The 20,279-nt window shown below is 48.3% G+C and overlaps 1 protein-coding gene and 1 pseudogene across 2 annotated transcripts in view; one reads left to right on the forward strand and one right to left on the reverse strand.

Annotated features, from left to right (window-relative positions):
- The window catches only part of LOC144173549 (uncharacterized), a 189,222-nt gene that overhangs the window by 91,542 nt on the left and 77,401 nt on the right, over nucleotides 1–20,279 (reverse strand). Inside the window, exon 1 of one of the 2 annotated variants that reach the window (XM_077701929.1) lies at nucleotides 4,880–4,989. The exons of the other annotated variant lie outside the window; for it this stretch is intronic. The gene's annotated coding sequence lies outside the window, so the exon portion shown is untranslated. Of the gene's footprint in view, nucleotides 1–4,879; nucleotides 4,990–20,279 lie in introns of those variants that run through there. 2 annotated transcript variants of the gene reach the window in all.
- LOC144162597 (poly(A) polymerase alpha-like) lies at nucleotides 16,024–17,891 on the forward strand (annotated as a pseudogene).

Genomic DNA, 20,279 nt, shown 5'->3' on the forward strand with positions numbered 1-20,279 from the left:
ACCTTACACCGTGATACGGGGCCAGTATTTTTAGACACCATTTTTTGTGACGCTGACTTACAAGGAACATCATCATCAGCGTTGTGCACGTTGTTCTTTTACTTGAATGGTAGCCATTATATATATATATATATATATATATATATATATATATATATATTAACAATTTCCAACCTCAGCGGAAAAGAAACCAGAAATTTAACGTCAGACTACTGAATAGTGTTCTGAACATGTAACAAATAACAGTTGCACAATATCTGGAAATGTGCTCATCTTCAAAAGGCGCAAACACACGGATGTCGGTTGAATGAGAAACAAACAGAGCGCCACTCTTGAGCGGAGCTCGGTTTGTTTCTCTCTCAACCTACGTCCAAGTGTGTGCGCCTTTTCAAGATTGGAGTAAACACCCTCGCTCAGCTCACTGTTTCGATTCTCAAAATGTGCGCAGCGGAGCCACGACCACTTCTCACAGTTTTACACAGCGCTACGCTTGGGGTGGTTTCCTCCCTAGACACAAAAAATTAAGGAAGCTCACACTAACATGTAACACTTGAAGGTAGCGAAGCTGTACGCAACCTTTACGACCATCACGAAAGTTTAAGTCCACGATCGCAGCCGATTTGCTTCTTCTTCGGAGGCCGCAACGACCTTTACTCTAACATTGTCGCTATAAGTGTGAGCTTCTTTCATTTTTTTTTTTTTTGAAGTAATAATCGTTGGAGATCACCTTGAAGGGGCGAACGCTATGACCTGTCTTTCTTGTTCCGACCAAGTGTTGCCGCGATGACGGTGAACGCTGGACTTCTTTATTATTATTTTTTTTGCCAACCTCGCCCAATCTCCGTATGTGGGTATGCTTGGCTTTACAAACGTACGCAGGGGACGCTGAGCGGTTGTCGCATGGAAGCACACACAAGCGCTAGGCTTTTTCTTCGTTTTGTTAACTGCCGGGCGGTCGCCGCGCGCCCCGCGCTCACGTGGGCGCGCTCGGTATTTTCGCGGTATTTTTAACTGCGGACCCGAAAAATTACGATTTGCTAAACAGCTTCGCGGTTAAAAGAAATTCTCATCAACTAATGAACAGGCAAACAGATTTGCACATAAAGATTTGCATGTTTCGGTAACGTTCTCGTGAGGTCGAAGTGGACAGCCCGACTCAAATAACGGAGGGTAAATCCCCACTTCTCAGATGGGCCACTCGCGTTGCGTGACACGCTTCCTCTCATTTTCAGGCGCGACGCATCGGGTGCACACTAGACGCGGCCTCATTTTTGTTTGTCCAGCGCTTTACGGCACTCAAGAAGGGGCACTGGAGGCATCTGTACGTCCCATTACCTGGCCCCCTCGAGCATTATTCCGTCGCCCGTCCCCACGGACCCCACTAACGGCGTATCTACTGCCACGTTTCGCCATTGGGTGTTTTCATGAGCCTTTCCGTACAACCACTTTGCACGCAGCCGGAGCCACCAGGGAGACAGGAGCGTCGTCTTTGGCGACGTTGGCACGCTCTGCCCTGGGAAAAGACTCGCCTGGGCGTATAAGTGGCTCGCTAGCCGAGCCATGCCCTAATCCCAATTTGGCGGTTTCTGCATTCTACCGTGGGCCGTTTTCAATGGGCCGAACGCAATAACACCCGTCGTGTGTACGTTTAAACCCGGGTTAAAGAGCCGCGGGAGATCGAAATTAAAGAGCCACGGGGTGCCGAAACGCACTCCTCCTGCACTCTACACCTCCAGTATTGTCTCGGCGCGGTGAAACGTGAAGATACCGACAGATCACACAAGTTCGGACAAAGAACGGTTTTAATATTCTTAATACAATTAATCCGAAAAATAGTTTCTATACAACTAAGCAGGGCTAGTTCCACGTGGCAAATGTTCGAGCAAGTATAACGCTCTGGTGAGCCAATTTAAGTATCGCCAAAGTTTTAGGGGCGTAAAAAGCATTACTCCCATAGGTTTCAGTGCATGCCTGTTATAGAAGTTTTCAAGTCGAAGGCCACAGCGCTTTCACAGGACCAACCGTTAGCTAGCTAGAGCCAAAGATCGGCCAAGGTGCACTGGCTCCGTTTCGGACCCGCAGTCTGTGAGCCCCTGATTCGAACGTCTGTTCACGCAGCCTTCTTTTCTTTGCTTCACTTTTATGCTCTCTGCGACGTCATTCTTTTCTGGTACCATGGCTCGGTCACGCCAACGCCAGAGATTAGCGTGATAAGTGATAAGCGTGATAAGTTAGCGGGACATGTGATGCTTTCGCATGAAAAAGAACTTCTCTCGATCTGCGTCCCAGTAAGGCCTGCGAAGAATGCACGGATCCGTGAGCCACCTTCCCGCTCACGTGGGAAGGAAACGCCAATCAAACGAAACAGTCCTCTGCAAACGTTTTTCGATAGGCGGGAAAATCAGCAGGTTTTTCTTTTTCTTTTTGACGCAAGCGCTGTGGAGCGTTCGCGTATGGTTACAGGGAAGTAATCCAGTCCTTTTATACGCCATCCCATTCAGCAAGATTGATGCTGATTGCTCTTTTCGTTCGGATGAACTACAGCTTCGACAAAAACGCCTTCCTTCGTCAGGCCTTGACGAAGCCCGCTGCTGCCTTGCCCAAAGTTTTCTTGTACTCCCGTTTCTCTACCGTTTTCTTAGTTTAATTGATCTCTCTCTCTCTCTCTCTCTCATATATATATATATATATATATATATATATATATATATATATATATATATATATCTTGAAAGACGTCCAGGCAGTTTAGTTTTTTATTCAGGCGATCGGGGCCGACGATTACCAAATCACACGATGATGATGATAACCTACAAAATGAAGAAGTGGCTGAGGCCACTGCGTGTTGATGGGGATTTACAGGTGATGCATAAAAATGCGCCCATGTGAGGGAATTAGCTCTCACACTAGTTTGTCCCTCCAGGCGAGGCAGCCGCCTGTCTTAATCAGTCCTCACATTATTTCCTCCGTCTGGGTGAAGGCAGGCGCCCGCCGCCTCAGTCCTTACAATATATGTGTATATATTGTGACAAAGAGATTGATTGATTGATTGATTGTGGGCTTTTAACGCGCCGACGCAACGCAGGCGATGAGGCGCGCCGTAGTGGAGGGCTCCGGATTAATTTTGACCACCTGGCGATCTTTAACGTGCGCCGAAATCTCGAACACACGAGCGTTTTTGCTTTTCGCCTCCATCAGAAAAGCGGCCGCCGCGGCCAGGAATCGAACCCGCGACCTCTATTGTGAGAATGAGAGATTGCTATAAGGAATCAACGCGAAAAAAAAATGGCACGATAATGATGATTGGACTAGTTAGTGCATGGCAGAAATCGACCAGAGAAGTGCAAAGACAAAACGCCAGGGTCATGTGTTGTCTTGCTCCCTTTTGCTTCGTCTTTGCGTGGTTCTCTCTCTCCCCCCCCCCCCCCCCCCCCTTTACAGAGAGCGAAAGAAAGACTTTCCATAACGAAAAACTTTTTTAGACCTATGGGTGCACTGCTGAATCTTAGTTGAACGCCTTATGGTGCAGCACTTGTTCACTAGGATTAGGATTATCCTGGTGCCAAGTATCACTCGCTGGTGACGCACCACGAACTGTTCCCGTCGGGGACCGCTCCTTATATTGAGGCCCGTAAAGCGGTGGCAGCTATACTTGGATCTAGGAACTGTCAAAAGATATAAGCGAACCCACATAACCAGTTTACGTGGGGGTGAGAGGCGGAGTGCATGCAGTTTGATTTGCCTTTTACCACAAATAGAACTAACGAGTCACTGCTGCCGCATAGCAGTTGCTGACGAGTGTTGAACCTCGCACCCCACAGCACCTGTCCTCCCCACTCTTGCACCAATAGACGACACTTATGCCAAATGAATTTTATTGCGTTTAGCCAGTTGCTAAAAACGTATTTGCACGTGCTGTTCAAAGCTTCTGGCTATTTAGATGAGGCACAGTCATCGCATTTGTGGAGTAGACAGGAACGTACTTGCGTAAACTGCATGACATGCCTGGTAGTGGCATTGAATTCGTTGATGTGATGCAGCACAGATGGAGAAATTGGCGAGAAAGTTTTTTGGCGCACACTCGATGTTCGTGGCCTCCGATTTTCTTGACCGAAAACGAAAGCAAGCATTGCACGAGCGTGCCAGTGTACATAAGTGGAAGACGTTAAAATTACGGCCGACCGCCGATTATAACATGCCCATCGCTTCGAAGTTGCTGGCCGCTGAGCGTGCCACGGCCAGTGAGACCACATCGCAAACTTGCTTAGTTTGCTGTGGGGGGGACCGTACATTCAATGTCAACGGGTAGGAGTAAATGCGGACCTCTTTTTACTTTCTTCGTGTAAAAAGGGCGATGCGATTTATTGAAAATAAACGCCCACTACACTATTCAGAGTAACGTCTCTTCTCATAAGTGGGATATGCAAACTATAGGCTGATCACACGTTTATATCCCGAAAATCCCGCGTTGCAAACAAAAGTAACGTGGGTTATGAAACAAATACTATTGAATATATTTTCTTAGATCCCAAGGAGCACTCGAACGGTCTTTGCGTTTGACAAACAGCAACTTGCGCGCACTTCCCCTTCCCATTTTTCTAATTTTCTCTCACACGCTACAGAGTTATAAAATTGATAGACATTGCTTACATGCTCGATCTGAGCGAAATTAAAGGGCGCATTTCAAGAACTAGGCGTAAGACAATGCCGGAAACACGTGTTCGAGTTGTGAACTTATCGATAAAATCTCGTGTTACTTCTCCAATATAAAAGACCTGACGGTTGCGAAGGCCACCGGAACAACTAGGCGTCTCAAAACGCATCTAGCAAAGTTTCGATTGCACGCAAGCGGATGAATGAGGAGTGATGCCCATCTCACCAGTGCCGTACGACGGTCGGGGAAGACGCCTTCCTGGGTGCTTGCCACTTTGCGGGACCAAGTTGCAGCGGCTGTTTTTTTATACCAGCCCCGACGTCCCTTGCCCCCCCTCTTTCCCTCCGCGGGCCGGGGCCACTTTCGGGAGCCGTCACGTGGTCCCCCACGTCGGCGTGGGCGTGCGTCGAGTGGGCAGCGCGCGCCAGTTTGCCGTCCGGCGCCCAATTGATGCCCGTGACGTCACGCGGCGCGGGCCAATCGCCGACTGGGCGATTTGCGTGCTCGCTTTAGTGGTCCCTCTTCAGAGGGAAAATCCACGAATTTTGCTGGCTTTATTTTGCACTCTGGCCCGCTTTTGCGATCTTTGGCGGTGTCTTGCACCCCGCTCGGACAGGGGGAAGGGAACGGGAGTTGTAATTGTTCGCATCTCTGATTGATCATGTGCGTAGTGTGTTAGAGCAGTGAATGGGTGACACCTGAGGGTTCTCAGGCAGCGACGCCCCGAGAGGTGAAATAGCAAGCTACGAACTCTGCAGCCACGCGTTCTTTGTGCCTGTGCCAACTAAATGAGGTCCCCGCCGTATAATTGACGCCACAGGCAAGAGAACAAACAAGGCAGACGCTCACTGCGAAGCTTCTTGGATTTTTTTTCTTTTTGTGCCTAACCTTAGCCCTGAACATAGAATAAAACAGGTACCGAATCTTCTGTTAAACTTCTAAGGTCATTTGTATTGTGCACCTTATCTGGAGTTAAATGCATCAACATTTGCGCTTACGCAAGTGCCTAAGTTAAACTGTAATAATTAGCCCATAAGAGAGACAAGGACCGAAGTTTGCTGGTCTGATAGAGAGAAATGAGTGCTGCTTAAACTCTAAAGGCGTGCTGGCCAACTAATGTGAGAAACAAAAAAATGTGGAAATGGAGCAGGAACAAGAACAAGAAACAACGCTAGAAACATTGGACGGCACCACCGATGTCGCACATTAAAGTAAGGCGAAGGCGTTACAAACCAAGAGATGCTGTGGCTGATAGCCCGCTTGATATCAAGTTATGATGAGATGAGTAGTTTTCAAATACAAAAATCTGCCAAATCAGGTAACAACGAGAAACGCCCACATTTTCTTCCAGCAAAAGATCTGCCAATTTTATCATGCAAAGGAGACCTCCCAAACTTTTTTTTTTTTTGCACTGATATGCGAGGGCCACTTTTCTCGCAGGAGTTATAACAGGGGTTCAATTCAAGTTTAACTTCTAATAGCGAGGAACAAGCACCAGCAAGAGCGAAGTCACCCCTGAGGCAGGCCTACATAAAATAAAATGGAGTAGGGACAACGCCTCTCGTCTCACCGCAACTTCTGCCGAGTTTTACAGGCGTATTATCTGCAAAACAAGTGAATGGGGTGGCATTTCATAGCAGACGCCCGGAAAGTGCAAACTTCATATATACAGCTTGTATTGTTTAAACGCATGCTATGAGAAAATGAACCGTATATCGGTGTACAGTAAGATCTCGGTAATTCGAACCCCAAGAGGACGCCATCTCAGATCGAATTAATGAAAGTTCGAACTAAAGAAAGTGAACAATAACAGCAGTGGACTGCAACTGGGAAACCGTAAGGCATGCCAACACTTTGATGCCTGAAAACGCCCGTGATTGCGGCCTTAAGGCGGCAGTAAGCACTTTTTCCTCTGACAAAAAGAAAGCCTCATCTTCGACTTCTGGATAACTGAAGAATAGACGAGCGGCATTTCATTTGACCATGACTTCTGAGCGGACGGCCAACCTATCCTTCGTCCTCGTCCTCCTTGTCGTCGCTGACAGCGACTGGTTCTGGGCTCCTGAGCTGTAATTTGATGCGCTCATCTGCCAACGCGCCCACACACCACTGTACTCGCGACCTCATTGACTGAGTTCGCAAACAGTGCGTCTTCCAAAACGTCCGCTATACAGGATTTAGATGCGTTTTCTCCCTATTTTGCCTCGTCCGTTCAACGCAGCCTCGTGCGTAGGCACAGGGTACCTTTCTCTGGCTATGTTCCAGACGCCAAAGCATAGTTCGAATAATCCCTAGCCAAATCTACGCGCGTACCAGTTAACGGGCTTCTTTATACATAAAATTCTATGGAGACTTGGTGGGATAAATCGTACAGTCCAATTATTCATAAATTGGAATTACTGAAGTTCGAATTAACGATCTTTCACTGTATTTGCGCCGGTGATAGAAGACATGTGACAGCGAGTAAAATTCTGTTTTTTGCACTGCGGCGCTCAATATGGCCATTTTATTCTTATCTTTATTTGATCGCCACTACCTCCTATATGGTTCCCTTGTCTAGGATTCCACTTCGCGCTGTCACTCCTAAGTTCCCAATGGTTTCTTTAAAACTTAGGCTCGAAATCAGGCCGGTTCCAACGCGCACAAACGAGCCGTCGCTCCGTATGACCAAAAATGCTGTCTGGTTAATTTCACACTTGTGAAGAATAACTTGGGAAATACTTAGCTGAGATAAAATATCGCTATTCAAGAGCGTTTTACAACTGTTTCCTTTAAATAATCTCTCTTTCCAAATAGACAGACGGGAATAGCAACCGCCTCTCCTCCTCCCGTTTTTGTTTTCCTGCTCTGCTAAATGGAATTTGCACTACGTCTTTTACGTCAGATTGCAGATGCCTACTACTATATGAATCTTTTTCTTCCGTATGTTGACACCGTACCGGCTCGGGAACGATGCATTGACATTTAGACATACGTTTAGCAAATGTCGGTGTGCGATGGTCGCAATCGTGTCCTGAACTTTCCACATTAACGGGAATTTCGGCGCCCACATTTTCGCTGCACCCGTCCCTCCTCATGCCCTTTTCCCCGTTTTGTTTCTGCCTTGAGAAACATCGGTTTCAGCCCTGATTTTTTTAAAAAATTCGCTGTTTTTTCAAGCTATTCCAGTACCTTTCTTACAAAGCCTAAAACCAAAAAAAAAATGTGGTGAAAACGTTGTCACCACGTAAATTTTTGAAGGAAGGAAAAAAGAATAAAGGTAAAAGAAAGGCAGGAATGTTAACAAAGGCTATGCCGAGTTTGATATCCTACACGTGGGGAAAGAGAAAAAACTGGTTGGGGATGACATATGCACTCCTGTCAAGTGTTCCTCGCCCTGGTATCCTGGTAACTGCCAGATTGCCAGCCTCGCAAGCGATTGAAGATGTGGGCACCTGGGGCCTCGCAGCTGATCCCTATCCCCCTCCCGGCTCCCTCAGCCTCGCAAGATCTGAAGTTGGATGGCGAGAGATCAACTAGAAGCCCCCTGACAATGCAAAAAAAAAAAAATATTTCACCAACCAACCAACTAACCAGCTCGTTAAATTTCTCTATTATAGGTAACAATGTACATGTACCTTCGAGGGTAATTAAAACAACGATTAGAAAATTTAAGCGGGTTTTTCCAGAAGCATGAATCTAGTCGTCGAAGATCTTCCTTTCATTTCAAGACCCATCCTTTGTCCCTCTTAGCTGTTCTTGTAGCAGGCTCGTCCATCTACTCAGTGGCATTGGCTCCGTTTCATAAAATAATGATAAAATGTAAAGCCGAAAAAAACATCAACCATAAACTAAAAACAAAAACTTCGGTAAGTATCTACACCACCTTTCCATTGCTCTCTTTAGTTTTGTTTCTATTCAGTGCACGGCAAAATGGCTGATCGTCGTGGTGAGAGCCGACGTCGAAGCCGCGTAAGTCTGGTCCATCGCTCGCGATGGGTATTTTTACCGGCGGTCGTCATTAACGTGGAGCTTTCTTAGGCTACTGGTCAGGCAATTAGTGGTTGTCTGCTCTTCCTCGAGGGGAGGAGGAAATATCGCAAGAGGAAGAGGCGGTTGGAATGGCTTCGTTCGAGAGCGGGGAGGGAGGCTCTAAAAGGTCCTATGACAAACCCCTACAAACCTAAACCCATCCCCGCGAACCAGCAGCTCAACTCACCGGGACCGTTTGTTGGTTGGTGCTACGAGGACATCAGGGAGCAGTATCACCAGGCACGCTGAAAGGCGCGAAAATCGATCAGCTACGCTCACGACTATCGAAACTGAGACGCCCGTAAATTGTTGTCATTTTGACGTGAAAAAAAAAAAGTTTTGCCAAAGTGTCGAGCGAAGAGTGTTGCGAATTGGAAACATTTCACGTATGCAGCAATTCGCATAATTTTTGAAACTAGGGCTAACCTGTGGCCGTGTCGTACTTCAGAGCGGCTTCCTATTCAGCGCCTCATCGCACTGCGCACTGATGAGCTTCCATATTTCCTGTTGATTTCCGCGTGGCATCGCACATGTGGTCCCTCTCTTTCTCAAAGTATGGCCGTAACTAAGTCATTTGATGAGCTATGCGACCGCCTCTTGCAAAATGAGCTTAAAATGTCCAGCTCTTGTGATTGCCCCCTGCGGCTATATCGAACACTGCAAGCTGTTCTGCTCTCCAGAGAGCAATCCTGCCATTTTCGCACTGCTGCACTTGCAACAAACCTCTTTTCAATACATCTAAAACTAAGGTAATGACATACACAAGAAAAAATGACAACATCTTGTTCCCCTATAACACTAATGGTGAACTACATATGTTCAGACGAGTACGAGCCAGCATGCCCCTATTGGGAAATTTCAACGCGCTCTATTGCTAAAACTGTAGCTAACAGCCGCTTCAACTCCACGCTGGCGGACGAGTCCTACAATATACGAAGTTGTTTCTATTTGGTGTTTCCAGGTCAAAAAGCCCCAACCTATATGAGCTCGAAGCTGCGAACTGACTACTGCTGGAAAGTATGGATGCTAGTCGAATGGAGATTCATCCGCCCATAAGTTGGGGAATAAACCATCAAAAACACAAAAAAGCAAATAAAAAAGACACATGTGAAACAAAATTGTGCTATTTCTGCCTTTTTTCTGCCTTTACCGTGCTTCCCAAAGCATAGCTTGGGTGCTTTTGGAATAACTTGATGTGTGGCTTGGTCTGAGACGACATGCCGTGTGATTAGCGGGATGAGCACATGCCGCTCACGGCCCCGTTTCTCGTGAGGAGGCGCTTCACGATCCTTTCGCCCGCAATGCTGCTCGTCACGCCATATATACTGAAGGGAATTCGCCCCTCGATCCTGTTTTCCCGAGAACAGAGATGCCGCAAAGTGGGATTGGATACTGCTTCTCAGTATATACGCTTCCCACCTTAGCGAGGAGCGCTAATTCAGAATGGGGGGGAAAAGGGAAAACAAAGACACTGGGGATAATATTGAACGTGTCAGGGGACTTCACCTGCATTCAACCCAGTCCGGGGGTGGGATAATAGTGGGTGAGAAAAGGATAGGGTAGGGAAAAGTAAAGATAATAAAGGTGAGCAAAGAGTAGACGAGGGTAGTTCCGCTGTGGGCGATCCCGTCACACACAACACACCTCGAACACTGCTGGCATGCTGCGTCCGGGAGACTAGGAGCCTCGACGGGAACGGTGGAGCGTAGAGGCGAGCTTGCTGTGATGAGCAGGGAAATCTTCGGCGCTTCCAACCACTAAGGCGTTGGCTGGACTGGACTGTGGAGAACAGACGGCTACTGGGGAGCGGGAGCTTGCCCTCGAAGGCCCCCAACAACACAGCGAAAGCCGAGACATATTCAAATTCACGGCGACGGGGCCGCGTGGAAAACGGAGAAGCGCGAAAAAACGCGTCCGCTCAGCTTCAAGGCGGCGACTGAATTCCCCAGTTTGGAGCCACTGCGCTTCAACAATCCCGCTTTCTCTCACGAAGGGAGCAACTGTAATGTCGCTCCTCTTACCGCACCTGAGGTGAGGAGTGAAGCATCATCAACCGGCACATTTACAAAAACGTTATACCTTTCCTGTCAAACCAACGTTTCGAGGATACATTGCTCAAAAGGGGAGTGGTTCGACGTCTATGGCCTCGGTAACAATCCGGTAGTGCAGTCAACGGGCTAGTGGGAGAAAAGGGGAGAAAGGGTTAAACACGATAATCTTTCTCGGACTACTTAAACGCGAAAATTTTGGTCTGTCTGTCTGTCTGTCTGTCTGTCTGTCTGTCTGTCTGTCTGTCTGTCTGTCTGTATGTATGTATGTATGTATGTATGTATGTATGTATGTATGTATGTATGTACGTACGTACGTACGTACGTACGTACGTACGTATGTATGTACGTATGTATGTATGTATGTACGTACGTATGTATGTATGTATGTATGTATGTATGTATGTATGTATGTACGTATGTATGTATGTACGTATGTATGTATGTATGTATGTATGTATGTATGTATGTATGTATGTATGTATGTATGTATGTATGTATGTATGTATGTATGTCCCTCTATTCAGCCGCCTACCAAAAGCTCGAAGAACTTTTGAACGAGACGTTTATATACGCAAAATCTACTCCAAAGTACCAAATCTGGAAGTGTACCTCATGCTTGTGAACATGGTTCAGCAAAAAGAAACACCTGACGTATTTTAGGCAACACATCAACAAATAAACGGTATTTGCAATTCTTTTATGTAAAAGTACACCTAGGCTTTTAAAAAGCGGGTTAAAGGCAATGTTTTGACCAAAAATACAAAAAGTGCTCGTGCTGGAGCCTCTACGCGAGGCTCGAGCACGAGTACAGCCTCTGCGTCGAGGCTCGAGCAGTAGGGAAAGGTGCGAACCGAAGTCGATCAGTGCAAACGAAGGAAGTACCAATCGAACAAAGCAAACCTGCATCGCGCTTATCATGGGAGGAGCAAAACGGGAGGTGGCGGGGGAGAGAGAAGAAGCAGTCACGTGGCCGGGCGGCAGGTGACTCTAAGACTATCGTCTTTCGACGACATTTACAGTGAAGCGAGCGGATACGCGGCCTATTTTTACCCAGAACGTACTTCATGTAATGTGAGGCAGGGAGTAAGGAGTCGGGAGTAAGGAATGGTATCAGGGCCCTGCTCATTGGAAAGGGAAGGGTCATCCCCATGGCTATGGAGGAATGGAACAACAAGTGCCTCATGAGTAAAGGCCGAACCTTTAGGAATTTAAAAAAGCGCATTTTAGGCGCCTAAGACAAGCAGCCAAAGCAACGTTTTAAGACATCAACGTGGTAAATATAGGCACCATAAATTTCACATAAATGCAAATAATTTCCAACGAAGACATGCACCACCTCTATATACGACAGGAAAAACAAAAAAAATGTTATTGTTTACGAGGGTACAAAGACAGCAACAAGTTGAACATACCCGCTCAATTATTCCATATAACTGCTGGAACAAAGACGATCAGTTGGCCTAATTCAACAATCGCACAGCTCACGTTCATGTTCAATACCCCGGTCGCTTTCTCGAGTGCCTCGTATAATGAAACAGGCATGAAAAAAGAACACTTGAGAGCCGGGAATACTGAATAAAAAAGCACTATTTTGTCTGCTCGGCGGAGTTTAATTACGACACAACAAAAACAGACGAAATAGTAAACGCAAGACGATGATTTATCAAGAAATTAATATTCTCTACATGAAAACTGTACAGCACAATTCTGCAAATTTTTTTCTTATATTATGCGAATTGTTCAAGTAAGACGTCCGAACAGTGCCAAATACACTTCCACAAATTTGAAGATCATTTTTCAGAAGGTGCTTAACAGCCAAACAGACTTTTGATGGAAACGCATGTTTTAGAGCCTGTCGGTAGTCTGAATTTCGAGGCTAAGGAAATACAGTTGCACAGTGATGTTTTGCCGTTTTCTCTTGAATACAGAAGTGATCTGCTAACAGTGGCGTGTACAATGCTCAACCGTTGCGTAGAAAATAGAGTTGTAATTGAGTGCGCTTCTAGAAACGACGATGCGACGGCACTTGTTTGAAGATTCTTTTTGGAGAGCACGGAACGTAGTTTAACAATCGATGTGAAAATTGTGGAAACAATATCAACCTACCACCATTTACAGATTTCTGAACTCAAAATTTTGCCTCTTGTCACTGACAACGAGCATCCCATTCCACTGTTGCTAGCGGTTGTTTTTCACGAGTTAGTTGGTGGAAGTATATAAAGCGCTAGGTTGAACCCCACACAGTTCCGAACAGGGAATGCTGCCAGGTAACGTGAATAACGATCTCAAACTGCACTGGAGAGTGAAACTTGAGGCTGAATATTGTTCATATCGGCGCCGATTTTGAAAATAGGCGCTTAGAAGCATTTATAGGCATTTAGGCACAAATGCCGAAATAGGATTTTGTAGGCATCGTGAAAACGTCATCAAAGCCCTTCTCAACTTCTAATGCATGCTTGTCTATCACAATGGGGTGATGGGAGCGCAAGGACCGAAATAGGCATTCGCCTGAAATCACGTCTATGTACAGAGACTGGTGGCGTATGAGTAGAACGGCACGCCATCATGCCCCTTGTTCGGGAGCGCGCAATGCCGCACCAAGAGGGGGACATCACCCACGTCAGTGATAAGAGCACTGGTGGCAAAATAACGCAGCTTTGAACTAAGAGGGAAGAAGATAACCTTGCACCTGCTGCTCCTCCTGGAAGGGGACGCACGCGCAGACACGTGGACACAGATTTATGCGTAAAGCAATTGGGCAAGCCCTTCAGAGATGCTTTCGGCATTAAAACACCCCAGCTTCACGTTCTATGTTCTACCGCACTCCACTGAAATCGAGGCCCGGGAATTTTCACCGCATCATATCTATTTGGGCGAGCTGCAGACCGTATTAGTGCGAAAGGTCTGCATATTTTGTTCAAAGTTAAAGGACACTATAAGATCAATTCAGGCGCTGTTCTTTGCACGTGAGATTATATTGGATCCACTATGTGCAAGGCGTTATAACATGACAATTCATTATCAACTTAATACTGACCTACAACTCAAAGATAGCGTTGCGCCATCAACCTAGTAACAGTTTTTAAGTGCCAGGCTTTGAGCACATTGTCTTACAAAGGCGCAACTAGACGTATCCAACATAAACTTAACGCCCCTTAAAACATTTTGAGCCCGTCTTGTATAGTTTGAGCTAATTCCATTCTCTTGAGCAAATTTCATCGTCAAGGGCATTGTCGTTCGTGCTCGTAACTCAGGGTGTTTAATCTTCCGGAGTGCGCACGGACGATTTAGTGAACAAGGAGCAGCGTGTCCCCCTCCCCACGCCCAAGTATAATCTTCGAAAAAACAATGGTTTTTACAAGCCATTGTAGGAGCCGCTGTTGTCTGAGCGTGCTGTTACTGCACATTGCTTTGACGCTGTTGTTCCTGCAAGTGTTTTGGATGCCTCTCTCCGCTTTACTTCACATTTTCTTACTCTTTTGCTACACAGTTTTTATCTAACTACGGGTTACAGGGATGGTTTCCGTCAACTGCTTCCGGATTTCTGCGACGGGAGGGCAACTGACGCAAAACAGAGGCCGTGCGGCGGCGGCGGCCAGAGGTTGCCGGATTAGGCGGACAACCGTCAGAAGCTGGGGCACTTCCGTGGCTTGGTGCCGGAGCTGCTTTCTCCGTTTTGTCTGTCGTTGGAGCGCATTTGCAGCGTGGCCGCTTTACGACGGAAATGGTGGGCCTTTAAACGCAGAACATTTACACGCACTCGCGCCAGTCTCTAGTTGTAGCCCGTCGCCCGAATCAGCAGCTTCTCATGACAGGTGTACTAGGGGTTTGCGGACAAAAAAAAAACGAATAAATTATTAAAAAACTCGAATATATGGCAATGAGTATTTAGATTATTGTTACCTTCAAAACCGATAAAGAGGAATTAAAATAAAAAAAATACACTTGACACATTGCAATGAAAAACTGCATAACTGTTCCCATTGACACATTTATTCCTTATGATTACACCAATTTAGTATATTAATACATTCAGAATCGATAAGGAAGAATCGAAAAAAATCAGTGTCGTTCCAGCCTGCGGAGAAAGTGACCAGCGAAGCTGGACGTATTGCGAAGAGTGCACAAAACAAAACACGTTTTTTCTTTTTGTAATTCGCGCTGGAGCATACTTCCTAGCTAATAAGCTGAATAAAACATAGAAGGACCATAGTTTTACAATGGGGGACAAACATGGGACTGTCCGTTTTCCTTCCGCGTCGTAGGCATCTTACTGTCTGCGTAACACCCCGATCAAAACAGCTCGACCACCAAAAAGAGCAGTCAGGTAGCATCGGGCCGTGAGACATCCACGTTGAAATCTCCCCCCAGCAAAACGGTACGTCAACAGTGAGCGCGTGAAGAAGCCTGTCTACACGTGCACTTCCCCCCCCCCCTCCCTAAATGCACATGCTATAAAAATGGCTGAAGGTGGGGGGGGGGGGGGGGGGGGAGGAGATAGACGCGGCGTGTTGCAAGCAGTATACACCGCTCGAGAAAGAGGTGACGGCGGTGTAGATGAGTATAAAGTGGACTCTAACCATACTCCCTCCGTAGATGGCTATGCTTCACTGCGCAACTCATGATGTGGGAAACCCAGCTTACAAAGACCAAGCTTACACTGCTTCTTAAAGTCGCATTCACCTTTAAAGAAAATGCACTGCTGGGAAGACATCTTTTCAGGGGCAATGTAGACATCTTATAACAATATATGGAGGAGGCCCTAAGACTTTTTTTAAGTATTTATAAATTTTACAATGCTCAGAACACAAGTCTCTGTTACGATTCAGTGCGCCGCTAGCCTGTGCGCGCGTGCTAGAAGTTTGGTGCACTGCGGTGCAGCTCACTATGTTGCGGTGAAGCCATCTCTTTCCGCGCTGCGAACCAGGCTTGACAAGCCAGTTACTGGCTCGTCAATCAGCCACGGTTAGCGGCATGGCAGCTCCCAAAGGCATCGCGAGACTTGTGGAGGGTGTTCTTGTGTGTTTCTACTTTTCTCGTTCAGTGCGCAAAGCGCTGGAAGGTTATTGAGTGTTAGCACTTTAGAGTATAAATTCTCTCCCACCTGTTGAGGAACTAGACCCAGGGCCATGGCACCGCTCAAAACGCCTTTAATTCCACTTTGTCTTCTTCAGCGGTCGGGTTCGGGCGAGCGCGCCGAAAGACAGCGTTCCCCAGTGCGCTAGGCGTTGCGGTCGGTCCCGACAGATCGCCCGCGGGGCGTCTGGCATCATCGACACGTCCCTCGTCGACCAGGGACCGCTTACAATGGTTCCCTTCGAGGACGCCTGCTTCCCTGCGCCGGGGGTGGCGGAGACTCTCCCCCGTCAGGCGGCGGCGGTGGTTAAGGTGGTGGCAGCAGTGGTGGTGGCATCTCGCAACAGCAGCCGCAGTCACAGCAGCAGCCCGCGGCGGTGGCGGGTGCCACAAGGGGGGGGGGGGGGGGGGGGCAGCGCCATGGTACGTGGGTACGTGGGTAAGAAAATCTATACATTCGGCACGTACCGGCTGGGAGTCCACACGAAAGACATTGACATTGACACCCTGTGTGGGGGCCCCCACGTCACATTGAGCGCAGCGATTTCTTCACCTCCTTTGTCGAGCTCCTCGGGCAGCAAGACGAGGTCAAGGACCTCCAGCTGTTGAGGAGGCCTTTATGCCTGTAATCAAAATGACCTTTGCTGGAATTGAGTACAACATGCTGTTTGCGGGGCTGGACCTGAAGGACATTCTGGAGGACCCAGACCTGCGGGTCGTCAACATCCTCAAGAACCTGGACCACAAGTGTTTACACAGACTCAACGGCTGCCGGGTGACAGACGAGATTCTGCGCCTGGAGCCGAACCGAGAGACGTTCCGGCTGGCGCTGCGGGTGGTGAAGCTATGAGCCAAACGCCGCGAGATGTATTCGAACGTGCTGGGCTACCTGGGTGGGGTCTCGAGGTCCCTGCTGGTCGCGCGCACCTTCCAGCTGTACCCCGACGCGTCTGCGGCCACCCGGGTGCACAAATTCGTCCTAGTATTCTCCCAGTGGCCCTGACCCAAGCCTCTGCTGCTCAGCAGCCCGAGGATAGCCGGCTGGGCTTCCCCGTGGGGGAGGACCCGGGGTGAATGTGGCGTACCGCTTCCACCTGACGTCCATCGTGACGCCTGCCTACCCGCAACAGAACTACACCTTCAACGTCTCCCTCTCCACGCTGACAGTGATGCGGCCCGAGTTCCGCCAGGGCCTGGCCCTAGCAGACGACATCATGCTGCGCCGAACGGGTTGGATGCGGCTGTTCGAGCGGCCCAGCTTCTTTGGCCGCTACAAGCACTTCATCCTGTTGTTTGCCAGCCCCTGTCTAAGAAGCACCACGTCGAGTGGTACGGCCTGGTCGAGTCCAAGATCCGCATCCTCATCTCCAATGTCGAGTGGCCCCCCTACATCGCCCTGGTGCACGTCAACGCGAAGTCCTCCCGGACCAAGGGGCCCGACGGAGAGCGGTTCCAGTCGATGTGATTCATCGGTCTCCAGTTTAACGAGAATGAGCCCGTCAACGTTGACGTGACCTATGACACGCGCTCCTTTGTGGACACGGTCAAGCCTCAGGCCACTGTCATCAACATTCTCAAGCAGGAAATGAAGGTGAACATCAAGTATGTCAGGCGACGAGAGCTGGGAAATTACTTGCTTGCGCATGTGGTGACTCAGAGCCACACAACCCCGGCTCCACGCCTGTGCCCGGGAAGAAGCCCCTGGGCACCAGCAACTCAGACTCGGCCCTGCTGGGCCTGGTGGGGGCGACGGAAGGGGCGGCTTTGCGCCCGACACTGGAACTCGTGTTCCGGATTCACAGTGACGGCCAGTGGCAATAGTGGACCCAAACGGGTGCTGAGTTGGCACCCCCGTGGTGGACGCGGGTGGTTCCCCGCAGCAGCAGGAGCTCAATACCAGCTGCGGCTCGGTGGCTGCACGGGAGGACGGGCCGGGGGCAGAGGAGGCGGAAAGGGCCAGCAAGCGGTGCCGCTCGGACGAGGTGAACAGCACCGGCTTCCTGGACGCCATTGGGCTGGGACGCAGCTCGGCCGCCGACCTGCCCTTCGCCGAGAGCCCCGGGGGCACCGACGGTCAGCTGCAGCAGGTGTTCGGCTGACTCTGCTCCTTCCCGGGCGGTGATGATGAATTAAAGTTTTTGGCACGTACCCACAAGGGGGGATTGGCCAGGGCTGAATACATTACTGTAATTCATGAGGCCCTCAAAATACTAGTTTATCTCCGGAAAGACAGAGGCCGTAAAATGAAAGTTCTGTATGATTAAACCCCCAATTGGCCAATAATTAGCACCTTTCGACAATTTAAGCGACCTGAAGCAGAAAGAAAAGCTTGAATGCAATTATATATACATACATACATACACACACACACACACACACACACACACACACACACACACACACACACACACACACACACACACACACACACACACACACACACACACAGACACACATATATATATATATATTAATATAACACAGAAATAAGGGTTGGCAGTCGAGAAAACCTCGGAAAGCAAAGGGGAGGATGTGGTAGATCATTGCACCAGACCGGTATTCTGGAGGTCGTGGGTTCGGATCCCACCTGGCGGGCATTTTTTCTTCACTTTCTTTCTTTCTTTCCAAATTCTTAATCTGTTTCAATGATCTACCACATCCTCCCCTTTGCTTTCCGAGGTTTTCTCGACTGCCAACCCTTATTTCTGTGTTATTTTCAACGAGCCCCTCATTTCCTATATATTAATATATATATACTATATCCCTTTTTGCCTACCCCAAATTTGTTTCCCCAATATATAATACAAGTGGAACAGATAGAGTCAAGCCCAAACGCTCAATAGAGTCCTTCAAAAGCAGTTGTCTAGCGGCCGAGAAGCGGTGACAGGCAAGAAAAAAAATGTTCGATTGCTTTAGGACCTGGCACCGCACATATAGTTCCGTGCGTGACAGCCCTCTTCTACACAGATAGAAATTTAGCCTTGGAATTCCGTAGTGCAGCTCGGTGAAGGTCACTTCGCATTGCCGGCAACCCCAAAAATGAACATTCCGACCTAAATTTAAATGTTGATACTCTTCAAAGGACCGGAGTGCATCTGAATGAGTAGCGTCTAAATGCCAATATGCTCTTTATCTTGAAGATGCAAAAAGAGCCAGATTAGGCAAGCCGAATTGAACGGAAGCTGTGACAGCGAGATTAGCTAAACGGTCCGCTATGTCGTTGCCTCTGATGTCCGAATGTCACCGCTCAAAACGCCTTTAATACCACTTCGTCTTCTTCCTCTCGTAGCTAATGATGATGATAGCGCGCTACCTACACCCTTCGTCTTCCTCCTTCCTCAACAGCCTACCACCTACGACAACGGTTGCTGTGCGACACCACAAAAATGAGTGACGTCAAGTCCAACATGCCGGTTGTGATCAGTTGAGCGTATCGGTCTTCATTATTCACTCGCCTCCTTTTCAATCGGTGCTTTGAGCTGTAATGTCGCTTCCTAGTCACGGCTCTGTTGAATCCGGGCAACGAAAGCCCGTCAAATCTCAGCTCCGGGGTATCGGCTAAATAGTGGGATATATCTTGGGTCGCGGTTCCTTGCAACGCCTGATTGACTGGCGTTCCTCATGATTCGGTCGCCGTTTCCGTCGGTAAGAGTGAACAGTAGACCACATTGGCCTCTTTCGCGAGAGTGGTTGCCCTCTTCGTTCAGCTGCAGTTAGCGCTGGATACCTCAGCTCGAGCAGTCCCATGTTGCCGTCTGGCCCCATGCCTAAGCTTGTTTCCTGCGTCAACTCGATCTCGTGTTCACGACGGCACTATTTGAATCCAGAAGAGCGAGAACTGGAGGCTCCTTCTTTCCTGTCACACGCTTGAGAAGGTCTGTTATAGGTTCGCCGCGCTCTTCATTTCGATGCGTTATGAAATCGCTCTGTGGTCGCGCCGTGACACCAGATGCAGAGTTGACAACGCACACAGAAAAATCAGTGGCTGTCTCCGGTGTCCCTGCTGCGAACGATTCATCGGCGTGAAGTAAGATTTACTAGAGGCAGCTGGTGAGGTGGGTAGCGGGCTGCATGATCATTGGACAGAAGCAACTTCCGCAGTGGTCTCAAGGGCTCTCTATGAATGCTTGTTTTCCATGCCTTCTGGGTTCGTACTGACGTAGCCACTTTTCGATAATTTCTCGCGAAGCACTATAAATTAGTCTGAATAACCGTTGCGGGATTTACGTCCGATTCTTCATATTCCTTTGTGCAATCGTGCAAGTCCAATAAATTTCAGATCTGATTATCAAGCTCCACCAGGCTGGTCTGTTTTTGCTGTGCGGATTCACAAAGCGATTTCGGCATACTCATTTTTCCAGATCGCTGTTCCAATTAAGCCGCAGTCTGCCGCGTTGGCGAGGTCCAAAATATGTGCCTGGAGGGTTCCCCTCAGTCGCTGCAGTGAACTGCACTCCCTCCGTCCGTGGATGGGCATGCTTCACTGT

This window comes from Haemaphysalis longicornis, unplaced genomic scaffold, assembly GCF_048455015.1.
Source record: "Haemaphysalis longicornis isolate Haplotype H1 unplaced genomic scaffold, Haemaphysalis longicornis Haplotype H1 scaffold_1, whole genome shotgun sequence".
In the NCBI taxonomy this organism is placed as follows: domain Eukaryota; kingdom Metazoa; phylum Arthropoda; class Arachnida; order Ixodida; family Ixodidae; genus Haemaphysalis; species Haemaphysalis longicornis.